Source organism: Melopsittacus undulatus, chromosome 2 (assembly GCF_012275295.1).
Source record: "Melopsittacus undulatus isolate bMelUnd1 chromosome 2, bMelUnd1.mat.Z, whole genome shotgun sequence".
NCBI lineage: Eukaryota > Metazoa > Chordata > Aves > Psittaciformes > Psittaculidae > Melopsittacus > Melopsittacus undulatus.
This window is the reverse complement of record NC_047528.1, coordinates 73,569,944-73,597,696: the sequence shown is the minus strand read 5'-3', so window position 1 is coordinate 73,597,696 and position 27,753 is coordinate 73,569,944. Positions and strand designations below refer to the sequence as shown.

The 27,753-nt window shown below is 36.8% G+C and overlaps 1 protein-coding gene across 1 annotated transcript in view; it reads left to right on the top strand.

Annotated features, from left to right (window-relative positions):
- MID1 (midline 1) overlaps window positions 1–27,753 on the top strand; it is a 147,867-nt gene that overhangs the window by 52,423 nt on the left and 67,691 nt on the right. The gene's annotated exons all lie outside the window — the stretch shown is intronic.

Here is a 27,753-nt window from a genome sequence, read left to right as displayed (position 1 = left end):
AAAACCTTTTGCATCACTGCTAACAGGAGATACATTTATCTGTGCTGGCTTCGGGGATGCCAGCTGCTTGCCCAGCCAGGGAAACCATATGCTGGCTCTGCTCTTCCCACACTACCTCCCACCTGGGCTCACAGGCAGTGCCGTGCTGGAAACAAAACCAAAATTATTTCTGGCTTCTTGTGCTGTTCCCACAGTTCAGTGAGCTCCCAGCACACTTCCTTCCCAGCCCCAGCAGCCATCAGACCTCGGCAGGACCCCTGGGCAGGGTGACAGTGGGCAGCCGGGTCTCAGGGTGCACTGGGGGATCTCCAGGCTGCCAGCGGAGGCAGAGCTCCTGCTGAACAGCAAGGCCAAGGCCAGTGGCCTCCCATCTGCCTAGCTGTGTATTCCTCTCATGCTGAGTTTGGTGCTGCTGTAGAGCAAAGGCAGGAACTAAACATCCCGTGTTTCCCTCCACCTACTCTCTCTGTACAGTCTGTGTGTGCCTTGCATGTGACTGGGGGGATTTTTAAGGATGGACTGAAACTGAGAAACCACAAGTGTGGAGGGCAAAGCTTATCTGCCAGCCTTCTCACACAGGATTTCAGAGGTGGGAAAAGCAACTGAGTTAATAGGTTTAACTGACTGGAAGGCTTTTCTTAAATATCTTCAAACAAAAATGTGTGGCTGCACAAGTGTATAATAACTTTAGATGATTACAGGTGAAATCTAAAAATGTATGCTATATGGATTTTGTGCCTCTTTGCATGTGCAAACATGCAGAGCATGTTCTATGATTACAGTAACAAAGAAAGAACCTTCTTTACTTGGACCTGTGAACCTGATAGCTTCCTTTCTTCTCTTAAAGGTTTTTTTTATTTACTGAGGAAAACTTACTGTTTTAGCTTTCTATTTATTTTTTTCCCCCTGAACTAGTTTGTTATTTCAATACGCAAGGATTTAGCCACAGATAATATAGAGCATGAGCCATAAATGTGAATAGAAGATGCATGAACTTCTTGTGCTTTTCAGTAGTCCAGTGGGTTTATATCTTTAACAGATGCTACTATTTAGTAAGCTAACAGTGTATTTTTATCAACTTTATATGAAAAGGATGAATATGCTACTTAACAAGAAATACTTTTAATGTTAAATACAGGATTAGTATATTTTTGAGCATGTTAAAAAATAGTAAAGATTTCTTAGTGTTATGTATGTAGATGTGGCAAGTCTGGAAAGAAGACTTTAAAAGGTATGTCTTTTCTCTTGAGATCTTTGACTTAATACTGCAGATAGGAAAAAAAGTGAGGGTATTTTTGTGTGATCTAGGCTTTTCTGTGCAAAGATGCCTAAATGAACTCTTAGAAAGGGTATCTCAGACAGGCAATTAACATTCATATTTGAGGTTAGCCAGTTTAGAAACCTGTAAAAGTCTAATAGACTACTTTCCAGAAGTTTCCTTGAAGAGTAATTCAAGTACCAATTTAATGGTTAGCATAAGCCTAAGTCAATAGCTCTCCTTAGAACAACCTCTAATATTATTTACAGTATCTGTATGGTTGTTGTTTTTTTTTTTTTTAATACGGACTTTCTTTGTACCCAAACTCTAAAAATAATTTACAAAGACAGTAGTTATGAGGACTCCTCAGTTGTGCTTTGATTTCTCTTTAGCTGTCATAAGGAGTATGTGACATATACTACGGTTTAGGTGAATTTTCATATCTAGCTACAGCTTTCTTTGTAGTAGCTTTCAGTGTTTACTGCACATACATAGGTGCTGATTAAAATGTCAGGCTTTCCTTGAGTACGCTCTGCTGTTGATTATTTTTCATTTGGTTGCTAATAATAATTTTGTTATTAGACCACACAAAATCCAGTTTCTATCCTCTTTATCATGAGCAGCCTATTTCACTTTGCTAATGCCAGCAATGACATCAGTCATGCCAGTTACACCAGTGATTATGGCATGTTTATACTCTGAGCCAAGAAACAGTAGGTTAGGTGGTTTCTAGACAGATCTAGCATCCATCCTCTGTTCATAAGAGGTAATCTGAAAACTATGTCTTTCCCTTACTTGTTGCCTCTTCCATGTCAGAAATTTGTGCTGGTTTATGTATCAGACTCTGAGAATGAGATTTTTCAGTTCCATAGATTGGCATTTATCCCTAAGGGGTAAAGGAATGATACATGTTCACACCAGTGTTTGGTAGCTGATGGGCAACAATTTCAGGTCCATTTTCACCTTCAGGTCTCTGTCTTCATAAATGGTAATACAACTTCTTGAGTCATGCTACTAATGTAAGTCTTAGGTATGAGCTTGCAGATTGTATTAATTAACTTACAGATAATGCGCATCTGCCATTGGCAAATTCAGTGTTCAAGTGGATCAGAAATTCCCCAACTGAGAAGTGGGTTTGTTGCTTGCCATATTGCTTCTGTTTTTTAATATGTGGTGTTTGATATATAGGCTACCCAAATCTTAAAAAAAAAAAAAAACTCTGAAAGAATGAGCATGTGGTAGCCAATAGTATAGTGGATTCATTAAAGAATTGGTGGTGAATTGTATCTTCAAAAAAGAAAAACAAAACCGCTTCAAGTGACAATTTCTTTCTTGTGATTTTTCTTTTTAATTTGACACATTGTTGATGCTAACAACAGCAACTGCTGTTGCTCTGGGTGTCAAGCTATGCTAATTACTTGCATTCTCTTCCAGCAGTGTTACTAATTGTTTAAAAAAATAACTCACCCTTCATTAAGCATAGGACAAAAGATGCCATTACAATCTAGCTCTTTTTGTGAAAGAAATGAAACTCTTTAATTAGGAGTTCCGTATACTTGTCCAACAGAGGCATCTACACTCAAGTGTTTAATGGTCAGTGTAATAGCAGTTGTGGACATCTCAAAATGAGAAAGTGTTTTTCTTTGGCAACTACAGCTCCAACCTTCAGATGTGCTTTTCTTTCTCAACTTGCACTGGCGCAGAGCAGGTTGAGGGCACCTGTGTTCTTCGAGGAGCAGTCCTTTCTTACTTAGCCACACAACCACGTGATATATCTTCATACTTATGCTTGACTTAGTGTTTATAGGTATGTTTTGGGTTTTATTTTGATAAGTAGATCATAGACAGATACATGTTAAAAATGGAAAAACAATAAACCATGAGCAGAAGAGAGAACAGGAAATATTCTGATGAGACAATTTATAATACGGTGGTCAAAATTGTAGTGTAAATTAGAAATAATATTTAGCTACATGAACAATGAGGGCTTCCAAATAGAAAGTGCAAATGCTTACACTTAACATATTATTTCAAAGGAAATATTTATGGCTAATTACTTTTGATACTGACTCTTCTTTTTTCCTGCTGTAATGAAAAAGACGACGATTTTTAAGTGCATTTGTTATTTTTTAGGGACAATTTCTAAAATTAGCATTGTTCTATAGATGTATTTATACTCAAAGTAGTAAGAAAAATTAAAAGATTTATTTTGAATGAGACAGGGTATTTTTGTGAGAAAGAAGTTACAAGGTGTGTCTGGAAAGATATCACTCATTTAGTATTGGGAAAGAGCCATGAAGAGGTGTAGCAAAAGAGGAAGTTAGACAGTAAGGCATATATTTAAACGATGTAAAGACAGCATAACTCCACTGAAACCAGTGTTTCTACTTGCCTTCATATTTACTGGGAATCTGGCAGCTGATGCATATGTTCTTTCCAAAAAATATATTCAGCACAATTTTTGTACTACTTAGTCAAGAAAGATCTTTTGTTGAATCAAACTGCTGTAGATTAGCTGTGGTTCTCCATGTTTTTGTTTGAATTTTATTAGTGCTGACATGTACTGGGCATGTTTACGAAGGCAGGACAGCCCTCTGAATGGCACTCAGGAATTCCAGAAACAAAAGAGAGCTTCTTGTTTGTGCAGTTTTCGCCTAGTTTTAGTGGCAGAATCCATAAACATCTATTTTGTCTACACTATTGATTTAGGATGAGAGGATTCTTTTTTTCTATAGTGTGCCAACTCAATTGCAAGTATTTTTTTTGATGGAAAGCAGTCATAAACTCTTCTCGTAGGGAGAATTGTGTTCAACTCTTATAAGCCAACTTTTACTGTGTAAAGGTAGAAGTCTTTGTCAAGTCCACAGTTTCTACAAACAAAGCGCAAAAATATGTCTGCTCCACTGCTGTGTACATAATGAATTAAAAAACTTTTCATATTTAAATGTCTTTGCAGAGATACTGCCAAATTTTTGTTGAAACTTTCCAAGTATTTTTATTTGGCATTATTTAATAATTGCAGCTTAATCATTAATCTGCAATAATAATCCATATACTGTGATACTGTAAGAACCTAGCACTTAAAAAACTAGACTCAAAGTGGGGTTGGCAATAGGGGAACATTGTTTTCTTGCTGAAATAGAAATACATTATTCACATCCATGTGAATGTGTCTATATACATGCATATTTATAGTGCTTGTGTTAGTATATAAAGGCAATACTGCTTGTGTTTTAATATATGTGTATGTAGACTTATCTAGCATAGAAATACATGTAATTTCTAGTAATGTCTAAGTTAATATCTTGAATCTTGAATTTGAACAAATACACATATGCTAATATTTTAAGTAAATATATACAGTTTCATATATAGGTGTAGGTCACTAAATGTATATTTGATCGCATATATATATAAAAACTACAGAAAATATATTTGTTTTACAATATTAATTGTAAATATTGTACGATAGTGTACAATAACCACAATATTAATTGTTTTATGTGGTGTCTATTTTTAATATTCCATTGATTTATATTTTTTTTAGTAGCTCGGTATTTTCGCATCTAAATATATAGTTTCCCTGTGTACCCTTTACTATCTTCCTTAATGGAAGCTATTCCATTAAAAGAAAATACAATTAATATGTAGCAACATAATATATCTGTGTTACAGTTTTACACTGTATTTAATAGAGTCAGAGTGTAGAAAGTTACTTTCTGTAGTGCCAGTTACACAGGTTTAACATGCAGTTAAACCACTATATCCAACCATAAAAAAATGTGGAACTTGTGGACTTTCATTATTATTAAATTTTTATTAGATTAGATGACTCTTATTAGTAAATCATTATTAGATTCGATGCAGGTTGGTGTTATTAGATTATTGTTAGAATAGATACTGCTTGACAGATATTTTAGTGTCTTATTTTTTTATGAAATTAAAATGATGAATGGTTGCATCTATTAAAAGGGAATATTACTTGATATTACTTCACACAGAAATAGATGCAAAAATATAATTAACCGGTTGTGCTTCAGTATTTGCAAATATCAAAAAATATTAAGTTGTTGCATGGGAGAAGATCGATGCAACAATGAACCAGTTTACTAGAAATGCATTCCAGCTGCAACTGTTTTATTAGTAGTATTAAAATACTAATGTATTTTATTACACTAATATATAAATATTAAGGCAGACTTTACAACATTCTCTCTTTATTCTAATGTTATCGCAAGGGGCTGTGGTTCTTCCAGCTGGTATTTCTTTGGTGGAATTTAGAATGGTAATAGAAAATGTTGAGGGCCTACAAGTGTACTGGAAAGGAACCCTTCATTAGGGACTGTAGTGATAGGACAAGGGGTAACAGGTTAAAACTTAAACAGGGGAGATCAGGTTACATATAAGGAAGAAGTTCTGTACTGTGAGAGTGGTGAGGCACTGGAATGGGTTGCCCAAAGAAGCTGTGAATGCTCCATCCCTGGTGATGTTCAAGGCCAGGTTGGACAGAGCCTTGGGTGACATGGTAGGGGGTTGGAACTAGATGATCTTAAGGTCCTTTCCAACCCTAACTATTGTATGCTTATGATTCTGTGTCAACAAACTCACACAACATTAGTCTTTTTTTTTTTTTTTTGAGGGGAGGTGTTTCGTTGAGGGTTTGTGTAATTTTTAAATTGTTTTAGCAAAGCACAAATCTCCTTGTGTTTATGACTGTGCATAATGAATTGACAGTGGATAATTAATATTACAATAGGTATAAGTACTATGAGATTTTTTTTTTTATTTTATCTACCTAACATCCTTAAAATAATACAAGCCATAGATTTTAAAAACTTATTGCACAAATTTAATAGCAAGATTTTTTTTTAAATGTTCACATATTATTCATTTCCTTCAATTTTTAGTGGAAATGATGGTGTTGAAGGCATAAGCTGTTAAGGAAGAACAATAGAATTAAATAAAATTGGAAATAATCCAGCATTATTATCTTTGTTCTTATGACTCTGGTTTCCAGGGAAGCCAGACTGGACATTAAGTAAAATGTATTTTCATCCTTTTGTATGGATCTGGTCCAAACTGATAATGGATTTTATGTCCATGTTCTAGCCATGAATTCGCTTATTGTAATGACCTTTTGACTGACCTTGTATGTTTTTAAGATGTTTGAAGGCTGTTGGTGGAATGTAATGCATGACACATACTTCATCAGAGTGAGAAGTTGTGTTTAAAGAATAAATAATAAAGCAATAAGAAACAAAGCAATAAAAATGGAAATTAAGCAAGTAGATGAGGTTAAGGGCACATAATGAACTGTTCTAGAACATTGTGCACAGGTTGACCCTTTGTTTAGGAAATATAGTCTCTGCCTACTAGAGTAACAAAGATAAGGTTGGTAGCAGCAAAAGTTCGAAGCAAGTGGCCTTTCAAAGGCAGAACATTTATGGGGTTTAGCACAACAGTATGTTTTCTCATAACTTATAAATAGAATAAGTAAGCTAATTCTTTTAGTGCTTTTCCGGAGGATGATAAAGCTAGTTGCAGAAGTATAGCTGAAAAAACCTGACCATGGACAGCAGACTAAAACTCAAATTCTTTGGTGACATTGAGAGGTGCGTGGAAGGGTACAAATAGGTATGTTCTAGATATCAGGTAAGTGTATATTCTGAACAAATTCTGCAGTATGCCTTATTTTAATGCAAATATATAAAAACAATGTGACAGCAATTTTTCAGAAAGAGGTAAAGGTGGTTAATAGTATGCTTTAAAAAAAGGACACTCCCCCAAAAAAGAAACCCAAATGTAAATATCTCTCAATATCTGCATTGCAGAATACTCAATATTCAGATTTCTCTCAAGCTTTAATTTGTTAAATTACTTTATGAAGAAAAATCCATATTACTTTAACTCTACCCTGTAATGGCACAAAATCATAGGAGCATGATTAAAGCTAATTCTTCATATGTTGAACCATTTTCATAACCTCTTATATTTTTTTTTTGTATTGTCTGATCTTAAAACAGAAATCCAGCAATGATCCCACTACACTTACCTTCCACTTCTGGCTTTACAAGTGTACTTTAGTTATAATTTAATGTGGCCTTCTTTTTTCAGCAAAACATACACTTCCTAGCAAAATTATAATACCTGTATGTATCCTTAGCACTGTGAACCTATATGTAGGGGTTCATACCAATCAGAAATGGTGTCTAATTTGGCATGCCTAAATAGTCTATGGAGAAAAACTCCTCTAGAAGGTCACAGAATGGAAAGCCATATCGGGTTGCTAAAGCACACTTTGGACTCAAAGCCTGATATAGGCGATAAGGCTGTGTGTTTCCTCTTTCTCCCACCCCAAATCAAACCATCCAGCCCCTATCTCCCTTGGCGCATCCCTTGACCCTCCATGAAGGAAGCCTTTACTTTACTAGGAAGGATGAGCAACACCAAGGATGTGAGGCAAGAGGATTCCTGTCCTTCACAGCTTTCACATTTCATTTATAATAAACTCAGACAGACATTGCTCTGTTTTCCAGTTATCTAAAATCACTGAAAAATGAGGGATCAAAGAAAATGCAAAATTAGATTATCATGGTGCAAATATACTGTTATCCCTAGACCTTCTGTAAATGCTTACTTCAGCAATTCTTACCCTTTTACAGTATAAATGCTTAATTGGAAGCTCATTGTCTTCATCAGTGAAATGCTTAGAACATGCAGGGTATCTAATAGATACGTAATATATCTACTTTCTTAATATGTGCCTTGATGGTGCCAGCAAGATTGCTTTCTGTGATAGCATTTTTTGTTTTTTACAAATTTCTCCTTTGTGTGTGATGTTGGTCCTGTGGAATATTCCCGTTTATGACTGTAGAAGGGGAGCATATGCAGGGTTGTTTTAATGTCTTGGACAGAAGTGTTTGAGGGATTAGAGCTCTGGGCTGCCTCTGTGCTCTACAGGTCCCCTCTATTAGAGCTTACCCACCAGCTTTCAGATATCCCCAGTTGCCAAAATGTGAGACTTTGTCCTAGCTAGAATTGCACTGCAAAATCTGGACAAATTCTGTGTCTCCTGCTAGCACCTGTATGTTTGCACATTCACTCTGTCTCCTCTGAAAGAATACTGAGATGCTGAATACTGAAAACTGGAAAGAAAAAGGGACAAGTAATGAATCCATAATCAGGAGTATGGTTCTGTAAAAATTTTTCTTCATCTATCTCAATTATGCCACTATTGCGCTTCCAGACTATATGGGCTATTAACTTGTTTGTATTGAATGCATGCTCAAAGTTGCCTAAGTTTGACTTCAAAAGCAAAAGGTTTTAGTGGCTTGGAGTTTTTTTCTGTGCTTACAACATGTGCATTTTTTGAGAAACAAAAATTTCCTGCCAAAATATAGTATCAATCTTGTGCTTTGAAACCTTGCAATTTTAGCTTCCTTACAGTATGTTGACCATAATAGCATAAGGTAGCAGTATGACCCTATAATTATATTTTACAGTACGAAAGGGTTCAGATGCAGCACAGATGAGAAGTGTAGCTGGAGTGCCTAGGGCTAGCTTTTTCCTCTGTGATTTATCTGTTCAATTAGTTGTGATATTGAGAATGATCTTCTAAACTACAACAGACCTCTCATCCCTAGCCTTTTAGTGGCCCAAAGAACATTTGCTGAAGAAATCAAATGCTTAAAATTGGAAAAAGCAAGGATATTTTGGTAGAGTAATATATAATATGCAACTTCATATCTATATAAAAATTAAGGGGATTTTAATTAAAAAGAATAAAAAGAAAGGGTATCACTGTGGGCATTTTTTACTCTGGAGTAGATGGCATTCCACTGTACAGTCATCTCTGCCAACTGCATCTGTACAGTATAGAAATCATTTTACTTAATTTTAATACGTTAATTCCCAGAGGCTCAATTAAAAAGAAATCCTCTAATATAAGATCTTGTATGAGTATGTGGGGTGTAATCCTAGCTTCAAGGAATATTCATTCAGCTATGCTTAACTCAAAATACAAAGGCAGCCATAGCATTTTATACGGTCAGAGTAATATTCAGGCAAGCTATTCTCATTGCATAATGGGTAAGATTAAATAACAAAAGAGCTTTAAATTATTATTGACTAGTTCCACTAGTCAGGGGAAGCATTAGTATTCAATTTATTGTAATCATTCTGGTTTGAAATACAATAGCCTCACTCCCTCTTGTCCTTGGATACTTGTGGCTCGCATGTAGGCAAAGAGGTCCCAGTGCAATTCCTGGCTCTGTATGTCCTGTCACATGTGCCAGTCTAATAACAAATTAATTCTGATGACCAAACTGATGTTAGTACACTGTTATAACAGTATTCTCTATTGGCTGAAAATTTACACTCCCTAAAGTTGAAAAAAAAAACCCCAAACCTAAAATATGTGTTGTTCCAGAATATGAGTTCTTTATCTAATAAGTGTTTCAGCTTTTATTTCTTAATGAACTTATGGTTTTGATATCACATTATTTTTCCAACTGCTATTCTAAATAAAATGAAAATAAAATCCTGGCACAGTGAGAAGAGATCTTTCATGTATCAGCCTGTATAAATTACAGTAAGTAGTAATATAATGTATAGTCTTGTCTTAAAAAGCAAAAAAATTACAGAGGGCTCTTTTTGATGCCATTACTTCCTAGTGCCATACTGCACAAGTTTCTTTTCTTACACCATTACTCATTATAGGCTCAACACTTGTGGGTGATAAATCATTGTTAATACCAGGACAGATGAAAATGGGAGCGATAATCTGCTGCTAAACTGTGTGAAGAGATGGGAAGGAGAGGGGGATGGAGCTCTTGGGTCCCAGGACTAATATCAGGATGAGATTGTAAGGACTCCTTTTGTTCAGGGGTATGTCTAAATCATAATCATGAGCCACTCCAGCATTTTTTTTCCTGTATTTTTCCCTGTAATTCCACCTGTAGTTCACACACATCTTGAAATACATATTTTAAAGGTATTAAACGTTTTTTTCTTTTTTTCCTCAGAAGGTAAAAATTAACATGTTCAGATACAAATAAGCTGTAACATCTCTAATGGCAGATAGTACTGGAAGATTTCTTACCATGCTCACAGTATCAGAGCTGGAAGAAACAACAGCTAATTTGAAGCTGATGCAAAAAAACCAACTCAACAACCCCCAAAAAACCACCACCACCACCAACAACAAAGCAATAATAAAAATGCTTCTCTGATGCATATTTCAGTGTTTCTCTTTTCTCTAAAAGTATCCACATACATGCAAAAACCCTTAAGACTTGTCAAACTCTCTTGTAATCTTAGTATAAGCTGCATGGTTACCCTGTGCAGTTTATATTGAGATTTCATCCTATCTCTGAATAACAATGTAAATCCAAGCTTGTAATGCATTTGAATGCCAGAGAAATTTTCCATCATCTTTCATTAACTACTAGAGAAACAAAAACATCCTGTGACAAACTAAAAAAGAAGACCCTGTGTTGGTTTACTGGTTATAAAGATTAATGTTCTCTTAGTAAGAACCCAGTGTTTTACTCTAAGACCAGCTGGCAGTTGCTTTAATTTCCCGTGTTACAGTAGGCTCCACGCCATAACTCCTCTCTGTGCTCCTTGAAACATGCTGGCTATTTTGAAATGTGAGGCTACATGCCCATGTTTTGTTATTTGCTATGATACAGTCAAACTTTAAAAGATATTAAAGACAGGCAGCTGTTCACAACATATGTGTCTCATGGTAGAAGCATTAAGCAGACTTGTTAGACTATAGCTAACGACAGTGTATGCAAACTTTATTGCTACTTTAAGCCAGCAGCATATGGAGAATAGAACTCACTTGAACTGAATTTTAGAAGTATCTATCTTAATAATAAGCTACTAGAGAGAAGAAAGCATATTGATTAGTGTATGGATGACAGTTCATTTGAGTAGCTATTTAAGATGTTTTAATTATGGCCCAAAGACTCCAAACACATACATGCAAAAAACCCCTTGAAAGGAATAATTGAATACAATGGATGAATGAATGAAAAACAATTGAATTACAAATAATATTTGGTTGACACAATCAGTTTTTTTTTTAAAAATCCAATTTGTCATTCCAAAAATCATAGAAGCGTATGACCATAGAATGGTTTGGGTTGGAAAGGACCTTAAATATCATCTAGTTCCAAACCTCCTGCCATTGGCAAGGACACCTTCCACTAGATCAGGTTACTCAAAGCCCTGTCCAACCTGGCCTTGAACACTGCCAGGGATGGGGCATCCACAGCTTCTCTGAGTCACCTGTTCCAGTGCCTCACCACCCTTATAGTGAATAGATGTTTTCAATGCCTTTCCCAATATGCAAAACCTGACTATATTCTGTAAACTATAAAGGGAAAACTATATGTGCAGGTATGCAAGAGATTAATAGAGGGAATAGCTGGAGAGAAAGCCTCTGTGTTTTTCCCATAGTCATGGACCTTGTGGTCACTCTATGACCTTTCCTGCAATTCCTGCTTCCCCTGTGTTGACAGCTGATGGGGAAGTGGGTCACTCCAGGATGGCCCTACCAATGCTGGGGTCCTCCCATTGCACAGGGTGTTCTTCAGCTCAGCAGGAGTGAGCAACCTTTGCTTTTCTGTAAGTGCTTGCTGCTGGAGGGCTGGCACTGAGGGTTAAAATTCATCTGTACATTGAAAACTCTGCCATGTGAGAGAACTCCTGCATTGAGGCTCTTTTTCATCATAAGAGGTGATAGATGCCCACTTAGTGAAAGGACCCACTTGAGATGCTTGGTGAGGTTATGTAAACTTTGGGTGAATTTATATGATGATGCAGTCTTTTCTTTCATGTGCTCTAAGTACGGGCAGGTGTTGTTCTCTTTCCTGCATCTGATTACAACCTTCAACTTAAAAAATGTGCTGCAGCTTTTAGGGGAAGGGACATTATGTTAGACATACAAATAATGTTTTCACCTTCTTTTGAGCATTTCTTATGATCACTCTTGGGGAAAAACTGACCTTTCCATTCAGATCCACCAATTAGAGCAGCAACCATGAAGCTTTTTCTGTGGTTTTTACGTTGTCTTTCCCTTTGCTGAATTAGCTTTCTTTTCAGACTTGGTAGACATGTGCTCTGGCTCTCCTGAAATTCCAGTACACTGAAATTCTTACGCAGGCAGGATGCTATGAATTACTGGAGCTCTTTTGTGAAAAGAATATTAACAGAAGAACCTTTTTTTACCCCTTTAATTTACTTGATTAATTCCAGCTTTTCCTGTATTTATACAAGTTGAAAACCTTTGTCTGAACATATAGTTAATTACTCTTAAGTAATATCATATCTTTAGATTAATAATTTTCTTGTAATGTCTTTTGTTAAAAAAGGCTGTGTAAAGAGAGTGATAAGCTAATCAAATATTTTTTTCTGAACACCTGAAAAATATTTAAATTAAGTTTGAATTTTGAGCAGTTTTAAATTGTTTCTTGATCTGCCTAAATGAGTTTGCACTTCTCACTTGAAAGCAATGTAATTTTTCTGTCAAATAAATCACTATTACTCTTTAGGAAAACTCAGACAAACTAGAAAGAAAAACTGATTTGGAGTTCTGTTCTTTAATCTCATAATGCTTAATTTCAGCACTGTTAAAGTCAGTGAAGGCTTTAGATTTTAATGTGTACGTTATCAAAATAATTTTTAGTAAATTAGGAAACTATTTTAGTCTAATAGTTGCCTCTATTGTATGCAGAGTTGAGTGTTTGCAACATAGGAGTATAAGTAAATCGCTGGATTACAGGTAAATGATCTTAAAGAGTTACAAATTCAGATGTGGGGCAGCTTATTTTGTGATGATTCAGCCTACAGTTTGCAATGAAACTGTCACTCCAAAGAAGAAGACAGCAGAAAAGTAAAGGGGAAGATGCCTGGGTTTTATGTTTGTTGGTTGTTGGGGTTATTCCTGACGTATTCAAAGTATGGTAGGAACCATAGCTCACCCTAAAGTTCAAGACTGGAGTACCTCATTGAATGACTTCTGCTTGCAGAATGGGCTCTGAATCTTCTGTCACATGTTTTCCTTGGAGGAACTTGTTTCCTTCCTGAGGAGGTCTGCAAGGTCAGGCGAACATCCGATCTTGGAAGCTGCCTGTCTCAAGGCTCCTCTCTCTGAGTCATTATTTACACAGAAAAATTCATGGGGAAAGTCTGTCAGAAACCCTGGAGTGTAGCTAACAGCTTCAGTAACGGGAAACTTTTTTAAACTGAGCATGGCAGACAGAAGTGTTTTGAAGCTTTGGGGGGTTGTTCTCTTACATAGTGTATAAGTAATGTATAAGTAATTCCATTATTGTTGTTAAAGGGTTAGAATTCATGAAATTCGTTTATAGTGCTGTTAAGTAGTACAGCTTGGTAGTGTGAGTAAAAGGCCTCTTGTCCAGACTTAAAAATTTGGCCCTATTACTACTTTTGCTTTATATTTTCAGTATATACTATATTCTGTTCTGAGGCATGAGGGCTGCATTTTCTGTTGGCAGCAAGCAGCCCTGGCAGTGCTGCAATGCAGGCATGCCTGAGGTGGGACCAATAAGTTTACTCCATTTTCTCCCACTCTGAGACATCCAGCTGTCTTCACTCACCTCACACACTTGTGAGGTCTAGTAAGCAGTCTGGGAAGACTGCTGAGCTAGATGCTGATATTAGATGCACAAGTCAGGTGCCAAAAATGCAGTTTCCAGCAGCCAAATCAATGTAATATCTGGTTTCTGTGTCCACCATTTTCTCTGTCCTAACAATAGAATAGTTTGGGTTGGAAAGGACCCTCAAAGATCATCTAGTCCAACCCCTTCGCAATGAGCAGGGACATCTTCACCTAGATTGGTTTGCCTAGAATCACATCCATCCTGGCCTTGAATGTCTCTAGGGATGTGCATCCAACACCGCTCTATGCAACTTGTGTCAGTATTTTACCTCCCTCACATGAAAGCATTTCTTTCTCACATCCATCCTGAATCTCCCTTCTTTTAGTTTAAAACCATTGCCCCTCCTCCTATTGCAACAGTGCACCCTTAGATCCCCCTCAGCATCTGTGCCATGCCTGTCTCATCCCACCCTGAGCTATACCAGCTCTCGAGGCTGGTAAAAAAAAACAACTCTGCATAGAAAGCGAATAATTGTCTGAATGCCTAACAAGTTGAAATGACTCAGTGATAGGGCAGACTTATTGTGGCACACAGTAAAGGTAAGGATCTTACCAAGTAGAATGGGGAGGAAAGTGGCTGAATGAACTTTGAATACTATCCTAATCAAGGAGGAACAATTCACTGTGTATAAAAAGAGGATATAGCAACTTCTTTATTGTCGATTTTTAAGGGTTGTTGCCAGGCCTTTATCACCACAGACCGCTGTTAAAATGTACAGGTGTGATTCTTAACATAGAGTCAATCTGTCATAATTTGAGGAAAGCCGAAAAAAAAGGTTTTCTTCTTCCTTCGAAATGGCCAAAAATATGTTTGCCAATAAAAACAACTGTATTGAAAAATGAAGCAAACTAGAGGTACAAAAGTTGTGCTATAACTATGCCTATGCAAAGACTTTTTCAGTACAAAAATTCCCTGCAGAAGTTAAACCCCTCACATGAGGTTAGCATTCTGCAAAACTTCCTAATTTAGCTTCTAATGTGAAGCTGTGGCTTTTGTTGGGAATAGTGGTGTGAGAACAAAGTTGACATCTGGAGATTTTTACACCCTTGCTGTGAATTTTGCCCTGTGACTAGCCTAGTTTCAACCCTAGTATTTACTTAAAACTTATTGTAAGTCCTCCAAACAGTTAAAAAAATGAGAAAATGTTTCACAAATCTGACTTAAACTTTGTGTTTATTTTGGATTTCCTTGAGAAACTTTACTAGATTTCTACTAGGGGTATAATCTTTTCTGCTTTGGGAAAAGTTCATCCATGAAAAATATGAAAAAATTGAGGGTTTGTTATCTATATATTCATTTTGATTTATACACGTGACTTTTGAAATAGTCCTGGAATATTCCTTGAAATATAGTAGAATGGATAGATCTGGTCATTCCCTTTCAACCACAAACCAGCAGGACTTTAATAGCTGAGCTGCAACAGGTGTAGATACAGCTGATTTTTAAGAGCTCTTGTCAGAGCCTTCCCACTTTCTCACAGACTGCAGGATCAAATGGGTTTGGATACCATGCTCACTAAAACAGGGCTATTTTAAACTAAATAAAGAGCAAATTCCAAAACACATCACAGTTAATTTGCCATTGTTTTCACCATAAACTGTAATGAATCCTCATCAAATGAATGCAGCTGTTATGGTGCTGTATCCAAAATAATGTAATTAAATTGCTTCTTGGGGAATTTTACAATATAAATTTGGCAGAGACTTGTTACTGGCAATTCAACAGTGAAACATTTATAATCTTATCCAGAGAGGTGATCATGCATTCTGTCATTCTAAGGACAGAGGAGAAACAGAACCAGGATGACAAATGACCAGACCAGAATCTGAAACAAGAAACCACAAGAGCTTAAGGCTAATCTGAGCCATGCTGGAAAGCCTTTTGGGAAGCAAGGAGAGGACAGGAGGAGAAACCTTGGGTGGGTTACATTAGGAAAACTCTCTGCCACACTCTGTGGTGACAAGGTCAACAAGGAAAGAGGGTCCACCAAAAGGAGCCTGCAGGAGCCACAGCTTTGCCATCACCAGAGTTGGAAGAGTCACGACCCTGGCAGATTAGAGAACTACCCTAATAGGCAAGGGTAGTTCTGGGGTGTCATGTCCAGAGCTGATTCATCCTCCCTGCCTGCTCCAATATGAAAACATGGGGGAGGGGGAGCGAGGGTGGGATGGATGGACATACAGGAAAATTTCCGACCTTTGATGAAAATCGGAAAAAAATCATTTGCTACTGAAAAACAAGTGTGGAGATCAAATGTTGAGATTAGAGACTAACATGTTCAACAGTAAAGTTTATGGAACCACTTTAATATAGAAAGAACATTATAAAACACTAAGAGCAAAGAGTTCAGAGATAGGTAGGAACCCCTATTATAGGGACATACTTAGAGAAAAACTATATTTTGAGGTTTGATATTCTTCCTACCCTAAGGTTTAAAACAAGAAGACAAAATGAGCCTGCTGTATCCTTGCATTGCTCAGCATTGGCCAGTAAACACCCTTTTGGAAGGGAATAAAAACTAGTTATTAGTGCTAACATTTGGCCTCAGGTAAATGTTCCAGCAACATAAATCTACTCTAACAACAGACTGATGTCTCCTGAATTTGAACTGCCAGAAGGGGAAGTGGAAAGAGAAATAGGCAGGGTGGGATTTGTAGGTCAGTCATGGATTTTATGTAATTCATTTGTTTATGTAGTTTTGCAAGCCCAAAGCTGCCTGAGATTTAGAAAAATAAATATTCGTGTGTTCTCAGAGGTTTGCCAAATGACAGGGTCCTGGCAATCTTAGCAAGAAGCTGAAACCATTTGTTGCCATGTTGTTTCAACTCACAATAAGCTTTACAGTTATCCTGGATTTCATAATACCTTCAGCATTGCTAAAGGCAATTGGGTGCCTCTATCCCGTGACATACGCAAAAAATATTGTAGAAGTTGCTTAACAACTCCACTGAATTTTTTAGCATTACTGGATGATGACTGGGTTTGGCCTGTCTGGTCAGGTTAACTGGCCTGCAAAGTCACTGAGAAACTATAGTTGCTTTCCAAAATTTACTGGCCTGTAAAGTTCTGCAAAGTCACTGAGAAAATGCTGCTATAATCTTGAGCTTATTAGAAGGATCAGACGGGCCTTATCCTGCAATTTAATCAATAGAGTTGGGCAACATTTTTAGTGACTGCAAATTCATCACAAATGGGGTTTTGATCCAAAAGCTGTTTCCACTTTTGAGCAGAAACGCAGAATCAGTTTGAGGTGAGGAAAAAAAATAGCCTAGAGATAAATTCTAGTCATGTCATCCTCCTTTTAACCACTAACTTGGGGATTATGGAACTGGATTTTTATTTCAGCATGAGAGTCTTGGAAACCGCACCTCCTTCTGCAAATGGCCAGTGTCTCTGAGGAGAAAATTAGAAGGAATTTGGAGTGGGCTGTTCTTTTTCTCTCTTTACTGTCTTTCACTTGTGAGAGTAGAAAGTGATTCTTCCTCTGACCCTTTCCTCAGTAGTACGGTTTGGCAAATAGCACCTCTTGTGCCCAGCCAGCCAGAGGTGCTGGGCTCTACTATCCACAGGCTGCTGTCATGGCTGTTTTGACCCCTGGGGACTCCTGCAGCACATGGCCTCAATACTCGCACTGTTGCTGGAACAGCTTTAACAGAAGCATCATGGGCTGTTTGTCCTCCTGCTTGATTTTCCTAGAACTTGAAGGTTTAATCTCTCTTAGGAAATTGGGAACTCCACATCAGGTTTGTTCTTATCCCAGTCCAGGGCAAGGATAGGTCGAAAGAAACACAGCCACTTTTTTTTGTTTCCAGTATTTCAGTTTGGTTTTGACCCAGAAAATCAATTACAGTCACCACAGCCCTACACAGTACTGAGTAAGATAATATTCAGTGTGACAATGAGTGTGTCTGGCCTATGTGGAGTTCAAACACCTGACGAGACTGCTTTCCATGTGCTACCTTACTTAGTACTTTATAGTCCTTTACATTCTCCAAATGAATCCTGTTTCTGTGCAGGTTTATTTAAGGTATAGATGTAGCACATTGTGAGAATACCGGTTTGTTGGGGTTGTTCGGCACAGTAGTTCCACAGACTGGTCTTAGATGAAGTTCAGCTAATTTATATACTAACAATAGTGAGCTGATATTTCCTCTGATACTGAGATTTGGCAGAGAGGACCAGAAGGAAGTGTTTCAATCCAATATATCAGAGAATAGTAAAAGGGGAAAAAAGAGGCTTCCTCTTTATTATGTGAGGAGAATAATATATTACAAATAATTTCCACCCATTAAAATGCCCTTTTGTTGTTGTAGCCTGGTTTGGAATTTGTGGTCATTCCAGTTTTGATTGTTGTAATATCTTTGCAACATCCCATCTTTGCTTCTTCATATCCATAGCTTGCCTTTGCACGTGTTGCATCTGATCTCAGCTGTTTACATGAAAAGATCACCAACCAGGACGCATGTTAATAAAGACCAGTGGTTTGGGCTATTCTGGCCCAGCTGCTGCAGCTGGATTTTTGTGGTCCTCAAATTCTGTCATTTCTGGATACTTTCATTTTTAATCAACTGACCAGCTGTAATTCAATGATAGCTGATAGTGGGCCAAGTTCTCTGAGCAGCTTTCCACAATTTTGTAAATCCTAAGGTTAAATCTTGGGTTGAGGAGCTTCCCACAGTTTGAAGAAAAAACTTTGTGCTGGGCTATCTGCTTTTTCCATGTTTGTATGAGTTATCACTCTGACTACTGAATGGTGGGGTTTTGCGTTACAAATTAATAATAAATGGAGGTGGAGGAAGGAAAGATTTTACATTGTTCTGTTTTGTACGCCACCAGCAACATAACAGTGTTTCATTAATTCACGTAAAGGAGGTTTTTCTTTACTGAAGTGCATAGCTTACGTTTTGTTCTGGTGGCATTAGGAAACTTTATTAGCAGCTCATCCCTGTAAATGTTATTTCAGCATCAGAGAGCTGAAGGGCTTCTGTTGTCTGTGAACTGCACAGTACAGAAGAGCTGAATTGTTCAAAGGCTTCTCCATCAGAGAATGCCATGAAGCTTGATGTGCATCTGATTCTGAAACCCCAAGGCAGTGTGCAGTTAAACAGAAGAGACCAGGAGAGATGCTGCCAAGTCCCGTGGAAATGAACACCAGTCTTTCCAGTGTGGCAGAGAAGGAGAGGGAGCTCTTTGGATGCCAAGGTTTTCAAAACAATCAAGAAATAGCAGTAAGTTTTGTGATGCCTTAGGAAAGGGTTGTTTTCCAGCCACTGATTTTTGATAGCTTTAGGATATAAACCAGTGATAAGTGCCAAAAGAATGCTTCTTGCTTCTGCACTTTCATGCTGGTTGCAGCTAAAATCCAGAAGCCTGGAGGTTTGATTAACAAACTATATAATGCAGTCCTGAGAATTAAAGACATCCAAATAATAAGCAACATGGAAAAAGTAGTGTTTCTGATTTGTTCAAATGTTTGGCTGATTTCTCTTCATTAAAACTAACTGCTAGCATAGTGAACCTCTCCTGAGAAGCACTGGAGATTATTTCTACAAGGACTCCCATCCAAAATGTTAGTTTCTATTGCTTAGCTCTTACTTAAGGAGAAATTTAAAATTGCAAAGTTTCAATCACAGAATAAATTTAGAATGGAAAGTTTTTATTATTTTTTTTTAATAGTTACTGTGTGTGAGCCAGAGATCCATTCCTAGTGAGGAGTTTTCTGGTTTAAGTTAACACCTTTTGCAAATTACAGACGCTGATGCTCTAACAGATAGCTGATGGCATTTATGCGTATCTGGAAAATGATACACTACTAGTTTACGTGGAATTTCTTGATAATTAACTAGTTATAGTATTAGGTTTTACCCAGCTTTTCAGCTGAGTTTAACATATATACTAATGATGCAGCTTTTTTGTGTCAACTGTGCACCAAATCAGAAGGATCTTTTTCCATTAGCCTTGTCCATTCTGCTTAGCTGGACTTCATGACAGAGATGAGCTCAGGAAACCTACTGTTGTTCCTTGATTCTGGCTAACAGAAGTTCAGCAACATTCATTATTATGATATATTTTACACATTCTTATCACCAGCAAGTTTGTAATAAAAAGCTTCAGTACACCCAGGTTTTCTTGGATAAGTCCTCTCTCTCAGGATTTTGTAAATTTTAAAGGCTGTAAAAGAGTGCATGGAATTTCCAGATGGTGACTCTAATGGGTCACACTTTTCTAAGTTGGCTGCATTTCATTTGGAATCTTAAACATCTTTTGGATTTCCAGTTATCACCACCCAGGTATATGCATTCTGCTTATTGCCCGTGCACAGGATTTCTGATGCTGTCAAGACATCCCAGTCTTTCTGGACATACACTGTGTTATATATTCACTGTGTTGAAAATATTTGGAGAATACATCCTGTCTTTCTGCTAATTATTCTAATTCACACAACACTATTTCAGTAGAAATCTGAATTTCTGGAATGACTTATTGTTTCTACTTGTTTAATTTCTGGACACAGAGTCGTAAGAGACACAATATAAGTTAGGGTCTACTTTAAATAACAAAAGCAAAATCTCTTGAAGAGTTTTTTCCTTCTGAGACAGTATTCTTTCTTCCTGAATTAAAATAATGCTACTCAACTGCTTTTATTTTTAGAGTATATAATTACATTTCTTTTGAGTATCCTAATGCATTTTTTGCTTTCAAACTTCATGTGAAAAGAAGGTAACTGCTATGTTTCTGAAATTTGTGGTTCTAATATGTTTTAAGATGTTTCCAAGGCAAATGTTTGGTGGGCCTGTTAGTTATTTATTGACTTCTTATTCCGAAGAACAACAGGGTTCATGGTCTTGTTATAGCTGTTGTTCTCTTTCATCATTTTAACTTGTTTTTTGACTGAGGTGAAGGGCTGCTTATTTTGATGATGTCTAAATTAATTGGTGACAAGTCTTGTTTTAATGTAATTTAATTATATACAAGTATTTCAAGTTATATGTTTTACTCAATTTATAAAAAATTATAAAAGAAAGAGGAAAAAGAAGTAAAACCAGCATAAAATATATGTAAGAAAAGAAAAAGTAAATAAAAGCAGTATAAAGGCCCCAGTCTTGTACGTGGAAATTTCACTGTTGATTTAAATGCAAGCAGGAACTTGCCCTTTAGCAGAATGACTGCTTACAAGATATGGGACTGTCATTACATAAAATGGTTTTGTGTATTTGCTATGTTTTTTTCACATCACAAAAAACACCCAGGAGCTAAAGACCCCTAGGCTAGCATTTAATATCTGAAACAAGTTTAGTAAACCTCTTATTTTTATTGGCAACTTGCAGTGTGTTGCAGCTCTTATTTTCCTGTAAGAAAAAAAGAGCCTTTAGTGAGGTAAAACCTGAGCTTTTCATATCTGGGGACTCAGCAGAGGATAAACACTGGAGTCTCAGTTTGGCATCTGATGTACAATAGGCAATCTCACAAAGCACCTTTGCAATTTGGCAGCTTTGTTTGCAAAAGGCCTCAGGATTAAATGACCCTGTAGTGAATTAGTTAACATTACTCCATAGAAACCTGCCTCAGTAGGTCAAATCTGAAGGTACTTCACTAAAAGTACTACAGTTTCTCCTTACTGTGCTGTTCTGGGCCTCAGAGTACAGTCGGAAATATCTAGCTCAACTCAGTACCTACTTCAGTCTTTAGTTGTTAGTGTGAAACGTGTTTACTGTTCTGAAATACACTGAAGAACTCAGTGAATATAGATGTGACACTCAATGAGAGACTTTTGGGGTTTTTTCCCACACCCAAAAAATGTATCCGGAATCACCAAATCAAATCTTACTGTAAATACTGTGAGTTACGTTTAGGAGATTAGAATTAATACTACCCTGGTTCTTTCTACTCTAGTTGTAATTTCTTACAAAATACCATCCAGTTGTTATCATCCATTTTTGGGGGTATGCTTTAGTTTATGTACCTTACTCTTCTGAAGTTGGTGGCTGAGCTGCAGAAGACAGGAACATCAGGAAAGCTGAGAAAGAGTTAGATAGCTGGCTTCAAGTGCAGTCTGCAGTGGACCCATGGCACATAGCCAAACAGCCAAAAGTACTTCCACCAACACCCACAGAGGAGAGGGGGCCACTAAGGCAGAGTGGAAATTTTCTCCAAAACTTGGGATGTCCTTGCAGAGCCACTTCCTGCTCTGCAGACTGACAAGAAAAGGCCAGGTTCACAGGGACTTTGAGCAGCCTGGTGTTAGTGGGAGGTGTCCCTGCCCATGACAGGGGGTTTGGAATTAGATGGTCTTTAAGGTCCCTTCCAACCCAAATAATTCTGTGATTCTATGAACATCATTCTGTGAGGCGCAGGCCTGAATCAGGGCTCATTGCTGTCAGCAGAAAAGATCCCAGATTACTTTTTAGGCTATGCACAAATTATTTATGCCCAAATACCACAGGGAATCGACAGCTATAACCCATGAATTGAGTTCAGTTTGGATATTTTGTTTGCATCTTGAGTAGTAGAGTGAGGTCCAGGGACTCAAACTGTATAAACCATTTCAGAGCACCACATCAAAAAACCTGTGCTTTGACTGAGTGCTTAATTGAGCAACTCGATGCCCAAGAACCATGAGGATTTTGCTGTGAATTAGATATCTCACTGCTATTTATTGATCAACTCTTCTGCAAGCCCTAATAATATCATTGTATAGTCTTTTTCCTCGTCTATCTTTTGTCTTATTCCATGCAAAATTTGTCTGAAAATCTTTAGAATACTGAGGGTTTCTAAAATGCATTTCTTTTATTTTGGAGGAAAAAAAAATCTGTTTGCTGTTTGCTTTAAATTTTCACAAGTCAGAAATCATATCTCCTCTGGTTTTGTAAAGATCCGTGGGTATTTTTACTATATATAGGTGATGGAGGGTCTGAGATTAGCTCTTCATGGGAAGTTCTACAAGAGGCCATGAAATGTTATGTATTATTAAATCCAGGTGTATAATACACCTGAAGGATCAGGGTCTTATGATTTATTTAGTTCAGGCATGTTTGATGCAAATGTTGCATCTAATTTTTAGTGCAGTTCTACTTCACTTCATTATCCTTGTAGTTTGAGTGAGGTCTAAGAAGGTAAGTTGACTTTTACCAGGTTCATTGGGTTCTTCGACTCAGTTCCTCAGCAACCATGCTGAGTGACCTCCGTATTTGACACTCATGTATTTCACAAATTACAGAAGACGTCTGATTTAAGGCTTTTGGAAATGGATGTTTACTAGCAGTATTTGTTTGATAGGTTTGTCATTATTTCACATACCATTTTATGCTGTACTTGTACAATGTGGAAACCTTTGGGATTACAGTTAATTCAAGACATCTTGAAAAAAGAGCTATGTTTTCAAATATGGTCAACTTTTCCAAATACATGCATTGGATAAATTGTGGCATTTATCTGTTGCCTAGGCTAATAGGAAGCTGTTTATTCTACCCTTATGGGTAACTTGCTCCTTCAGTGTGCTTAGGTCCCATGAGATGGGACCTCTACCTGGAGGAGATCAGAGCAGTTCAATGCATGCTGCTAGAAAATAAAACTTATCCTTCATTTTGTGGTACCATTTGGAAATGAACTTTTAAAGGCTGCATGTGTTATCTTAAAGATTTTAAGGAGAGGCATGAAAAATGCAGTATGTCAGCCCCGTGCAGTGGAAGTACATGGTACATAGCAGTCTGATGATATCTCCAGCCTCCCTCACTACTTGCAAGTGTAAGAGTCACTCGTATGATGGCTTAAGTGATAGTCCAGGGCTGCTGTTTCAAAGCACTAAGCAAAATTGTTAAATAGTATTTTCCAAGAATGCTTCCAACAAGAATTTTTTTTTACTGCAGTACAAGAAACAACAAACTGAAACCATGCCTTTCTCTTTGGCATATTTTCCACTACATGTCAAAGCTACATAGATATGTAACATGCTTTTAAATGTAGAGCTGAATAAATTGGGACAGATTCACTTGAAAATGAAAAATAGAAGAGTATGGGGTCATTATTATCCTGTAAACTTATCAGTATCCTAGGTTTAAATAAAAAAAAAATATTGATTCTTAAACATTGTCTAGGCTGGGATCCATTTGAAACATTACAGCTAACATTATTGTGTCTTGTAAGTCATTATCGCAAAGTAGGTGTATAGCACATCCCAAACGTATAAACAAACTGAAAATCAGAGATGCAGCCTGTTACTACTATCTGTGAATGTTTTTATTCCTATGAGTCACCATTAAAGTTTGCAGTAGAGATCATAGAGACCATGCAGTTTTTCTGTTGCATAATGGATGGCACCTGAAAATCAGTTTTTTCAGTCTCTGGGCTAGCATTACTCTTGTAGAATTTTGGAGACTGACAGTTACTTTGGACACTATGACCAAAGCTATGATCTCTTCATTTTTGCCTGGACTTTTTAATCTAGATTATATATCTAAACTTTTGAGCTAAGGTACTAGCAGAACTTAAGCAGGATGTGAGAAAAGCTTTGTTGAAGCTTTAAAGAAAACCACAGCGTGAAGTGGAAGCAATGTGACATGGCAGGACCCCACAAATCTTCTTTCATCTCTTCTATTGTCCTCTCTCCTCTTGAAGCACTTCAAAAGCAAAACCAGAAAGCATTGTACTCCTCTTACCCACAGTCATTGCCAAGCCTTGAGATAGACCCTAGAGGTTTTTTTTTTTTTCTGTCAAGTCCTGACAAGTATTGTGCTTATATTCTAACTAGCAAACAATGCTGCATCAAGTAACTGGGAAAAAAAAAATCTTATATCCAGTTGAGGCTTCAGATTTGGATTACCTGTTCTATTCTGAATGTTTCAATGTTAGGTTTGGGTTTTTCTCCAAACAATGAAGTTGAGCAAAATTTTTCTTTTTAATTGTTAGATAGAAGTATCTAAAAGTCTGACAAAGAATTACGTCCTTGTGGAACAAATACAGCAACCTGAAACTTCACAAAGAATGAATGCTGCAGTGTAACTTCCAATAGAAAATATCAGTACAGGGCACATGCAGATCAGATCAGGTTTATCTTTGATCAAGAGCCAAAAGTGTCAGGAAAATAATCATAGTCATTTTGTATTCTTTTCATAAAGAACATGAGATAATCATTGGAAACAGTTACTCTTTATGTTAACAGGGGAATTCATTATTAAATTACTTTTCTCTATTTAAAACAAAGCTAAGACTGAGCAAAATAAAAACATATACTCCCATCATTATTCTTAATATTTAATAAATTATGTATTATCTTTTGTCTTCTGCTGTGTAGCATTCTATTTCATTCTTCAATCTCCAAGAAAAAATATTTAAATATAGTCTAATGCCTGGGAACAGAACCACTTTTAGTGCTGTAATTCACTTCTGCAGTTTTTGACCATTTCAGAACCAGTAACTGGATCTGCTGTCACTGACACACATTCTTAGGTCAAAAGATTCAATTTCCATTCTGGGCTAATCTTTCAGGTAGAGACACTTGTGGCTTTTTGGTTGTTTTTTTGTTTAGTTGGGGTTTGGTTTTTTGGTTGGTTGCTTCTATTTTATTTTTGTGTTGTGCTTTTTGGTTATTTTGGTTTTTCTTAAAGTATTCCAATCTGTGCTGCAAAAAAAAAGTTAGTCCAAAGGTAAACCATAGCTATCTTTACAGAACTGGTGTTATATACATCTATAGATACCAGGATGATAGGATTGTGTATGGGACTGGGAGCAGGGAAAATTAAGTTTGGGAACAAACTTCCTAGTGCTGTTTTTTTGTAAATGCTGGGTTTTTTTTTCTTTCTTTTTTTTTTCCAGTCCAGGAATAATGCATTTTTAATAAAATTTTGGTTAAGAGAGCCAGAAATGGCTTTAGGGAAAGAGAAAATGAGAACCATCTTGGAATAACCTTTGTATTCTTCAGTAATGATCAAGGAGAACTCCCTTTTAGAAGTTCGTAACTGTTTCCATAAGAGAACATATATATAAGGGGGAAATCTGTGGAAGAAGATGATAGTAACTGCATGCTCCGGTCACAGGTAGGCTGCTAATTGACATTTAAGGCATGTTGTTCAAAACAGTAATATGGAATATCAAAGTTCAAGTACATGTTCAACATATGTTCAATATATAATTATAGACAATCACATCAGGAAGATGTACCTCACACTAGTATGTTCATACACAATGAGAAAATTGGTCTGCAATTCAGAGAAGAAGACAGTTCCTTATACATGTAGCTATGTTTAAGAGTCTTCTTGGGGCCAAAAGGAAATGTAGGGGTTAAAGTTACTTTTCTGCATTATCTTGTGAAGTTTGACTGGCATATTCAATTAATACTGTTATCTTTCTACCATCATTCTTACAAAGCTCTACAGTCTTAATTTATTTTTTGCTAGAACATATTCAGTCAGCTGTGGTTTTCTTCATACACATTTCACTCCCTGTGCTCCCACACTTTCTTTTGTTCCATAAACCACGTGGACCTCCTTTCTGAATAGCATCAACTGTTTCCTTTTTCCCATCTGTCTGCAGCTCTGTTTAAACTTCCCCTCAGAGAATATGCATCTAAGAAATTCATTTATAAGTTTTTTGACACTCTGACCTTTAATGACATTTGTGGGGTTTGACATCTTTCTCTGAGAGTCCTATCTCAGCATCTTGTACATTCAGGCAGTACTCCACATCAGCATGCTTGAGTTTAGCTTATTGTAGTTGAGATCAGTCAGGAACAAGCTCTGAAGGTGAAGGAGCTGGGAGGAAACAAACACAGCTGGAAATAAAAGTAAAAACCAGGCAGTCACATGGGTTGAGTAACACACATTCACAGGAGCTGTTTAATTTTGTCAAGGTACTTTTGACCACTGACAAACATGTGCCTATGTGTATGCCTGTGTATGTGTATATACACACATGCACAGGTATATTTTTTTATATACATATGTGTGTGTGTGTGTTCATGTATGCGCTTGTCTAAAACAGTATTTGCAGACAGGCTGAAGTTTCTTATATCTTCAGCTTTTCATTTTCTGATACAACTGTTCACATGCCAATGTCCTTGCTTGTCCATATGCTGGTCATTCCCTGTAAAGGCTCCTACTCTTGCCTCCTCATGAATGTTGTTTCCAGCCTTTCTTTACTCCTCCTCATTGTCCAAGGTACCACTATCAAAACTGTATGTCCCAGCTATTGATTCAGCTTATGAATTGATTACTTTACTGTGCATATTTCAAAACAACAGCCTAATTCACTTTTAAGCTTGAACCCACTAAATAACAATATAGTATTAAAAACTACAGGAAAAAAGATTAAATATTAGTTTCCTGATTTTCTTTTCCTTTTTTTACTTATAAACATTTGGGATTGTTCTCTAATCGTAAATCACTGTTTTTAAAGCATACTCTGTAGTATTTACATGTAAAGTTGATAAATTAGTTTAATTTTTACTAACTTTCACTCATCAGTAATCAGTCATCTGTGGGTTATGGATATAATCATCATTATTTAAGTTTTAGTCTAAATTCTCTCACATTTAAACAAGGCAGTATTTGAGTAAGTATCCCTGGAGGGAAAGTTTCAGTGCTCAGCTCTGCCATTAATTACTATAAATTTCTTTTAACTTCACAGCTATTCACTAGTGACATTTTATTTACAGATATATGTCTCACACTAAAAAAAAGGAAGGGTTTCTATCAGGCTCACAATTCAGTGTTCTGAACTTTCCTCTCTGTTGATAATTGTTAGTATACTAACTGATTCTATGAATATTGATTTATTTGATATGCTTATTTTTTCACAATTTGAAGGCTC